The sequence below is a fragment of the Geospiza fortis genome, unplaced genomic scaffold (genome assembly GCF_000277835.1).
Source record: "Geospiza fortis unplaced genomic scaffold, GeoFor_1.0 scaffold45, whole genome shotgun sequence".
NCBI lineage: Eukaryota > Metazoa > Chordata > Aves > Passeriformes > Thraupidae > Geospiza > Geospiza fortis.
Window position 1 is genome coordinate 1063572 of NW_005054327.1, and position 2995 is coordinate 1066566.

Here is a 2995-nt window from a genome sequence, read left to right on the forward strand (position 1 = left end):
GCTGGAGCTGATTTCATGGTTATATTTTTCTGATAAAATCCTTACATGGTTAACCTATTCCTTTATAGTAACATTCAGTCATGTCTTTATTTTCAGTGTTGTATGATTACTTTTTAAAACATTTTAAAGTCATTACAGAGGGCATTATAGAGCCATTGTGTTGTTTCAGTATGCCTCATAGCTTTCCTCTGCAATAGGATATTTTGCTAGTAATTCTTTTGTCTTATTTTGTGTTCCCACCTTTGCTTTCCTGCATAGTAATACTTATTCACTGTTTTTATTACTCTTACCCTTATTAACTCTCAGCTTGAGATATTCAATATTTTGTCTCTGATGATCGAAAAAAAAAAAGTAGCTTCTCCCATAAAACTTTTTCCATTTTATAAATCCAGGCATTTTTCAAGGAACATTTAGACTGTGTGTTCAGATTAGATTTTCCTTCCAGAAGATAACCAGATATTTGAATTTCTTACTACCTGCATGTCATATATTTTAGCTACACGTATTCAAAAAAATTTTTAGCAAGGAAAAACAAAAAAAAAGGGCTTCTATCAATGTGATCCAGGGCTTACTCCATCTAAAAAAAAATTAGGTCAATGTTTACATATTGTACTGGGCCAAATAAAGCCTGATCTAGTCATGCTATAGTTCTTTTCATCATCAAAGGGATTGATTGATTTCAAGAGATATCCAATAGAGGTCAAAGAAGCAATCCAATGCACTTTATTTTTCTCTGACTATCTTAAATAACCAAACATTATATCTTTGTTTCAAAACGTATGTCAAACAGAGTCCAAATTTACCTCTTAAAACCTGAAAATAGATTAGCAGATTTTTTTGTTCTTTTGGACACCGAAATAACTTTGTAATTTCCAAAGACATGGGAAACACTCAAATTGGAAGAAAAAAAGGACATTTTTTTAATAGTTTGAATTAGAGACCAGCTTCTCTAGTATTTTAACACCATGTTTGCATGAAAATACATGTTTAAAAGGGAACTCTAAACCGAAGAAAACTTACTTACATTGCCAAAACCAGAGCAACTAAGTTAAAGAACATGACAAAAGTTCACCCTCGGGCAGTTCCACCTTTGATTTTTTTCTGTAGGGTACAGTGAGTCTTACATAGAAGTCCTCTCAGTGGAATTAGGGAAGATGACATATCAAGTCGCCTCATTTTGTCACAGTCAGTTTTCTCATTAAAGTTACCAGAAAAAAAAGCAAAACCAGAACCCCACAACAAAACCCCCACACCTCCACTACGTCAAAGAAAACAAACTGTTTTTTCTTTTTAAGGCATATAATTCTTCATGTCTGAAGGTAGATAATACAAACACATTTTCCCCATAGAAATTTATTTAAATGAGAGTTGACTGCATTCTCATAGTTCACATACGTATGTCCACCTACACAAATTCACCTTTTTCTTCTAACAAAAGAGATCTTGCATTTCACCATCCTGTGTATAATGAATAAGTTACTGAAAATATGGTTATTTTTCTTACCTGCAATGAGGTAAGATGTTTATCCTGACATTTTAATTGAAAACCAGACCTGCAAAGAGGAGATTGCTTTTATATGCATCGTTCCATGTATAGTTGCCAGAGTAGAAGGCAATACAATATAATTCAGTCCATTATTTTTCCCCCATAAGTCAATATTATTTTTGAAGACAAGTGCAGTTCATTGTTAATCCTTTAATCTGGCAATTTAAAAAAAGAATTCTCGAGTATAGCTATTAAGAAAAGTGTGTTATGAGGTTTACTAATATCTATAAAAACACACACATATATATTCATGTACGTATTGTCTTCAATTAAATATAAAACTTCTGATATTCTAATGTTTATAAGCTGATTCACTTTCCAAGTAAGAGGATAATGATCAGTCTATAAAAGTCTAGAAAAATCATGACAATGAAATGAAAGAAAACCATTCACATTTTTTCCTGTATTGCATTAGACAAGAATTAAAATTTTAATTTTATACTCACAAGTTATTTCAAAATATATTTTTAACCACTACATGTAGACATGTAGTTTATCACATCTTCCAGACTTGTGGATCTAGATACTCATATAGTATTTTCAGATAAATTAAATATTCATACTCCCAGAACAGTGAATGATGCATATTTAAAATAAATATATTCTTTATTCTAAGACAGCTCAAACAGCTGGGTCTTCCTAAGACAGCTTAACGAATAACCAGATGTAAGATTCTTTTTCCTCTGAGATTGAATCAAGCAAATTCCTTAGTGAATAAAACTACACACTACTACACAGCAATTTAAACTGATGATGGATACTGCTATTTGTTAGTAACAACAACAACAAAAAAAAAACAGAGATAAAATAATAACTATTACATCATGGTATTTTTATAGCTACTTTGGTTGTTGACATTATTGATACTTGTGCTTAGTTGCATTTGTTAAGATTGGAAGCTCTTGATCTGCCGGTGCAGAAATATAAAAAGATTTAACTATCAGAATTTTCTTACCTTTAATACATGCAAAAAGGATTTCTGTCAGAATCTATATTCTCCTATCAGCTGCAGCAGAAGCAGCAGTCCAGCAGCACCCAGTTGTGGAGGCCAGCAATAAATAAATCCTTTTCCAGGTATCCTGAAAATTTTCTTGTCATACAAACTTAGATGTTCAGTCTAAATTACCAAGTTCAAGTATTTAGGAGTAAAGTTACAACAAAATGTCAATGATTATTGGAGTCAGGAAGAAAATATCAAAGCCACAGAAAGATGTGTTTCAATAAGAATGATTTTAGCAAGCTTAACCCCTGACAAGGTACAAATTAATATCAGTCCCAAAATGATCATAACTGCAACATACAACTACATTGGAAAATTACAGTAATGGCTTTTCTACCAACCTCATTTAGCAACAGGTTTAAAGCACACAGAGTAAGAGACATGGGCTCTCATCTGCCTGTAACTGAAAGGAATACAAGCTGCACTTCCTTTTTCCCAGGTGAGTGCAG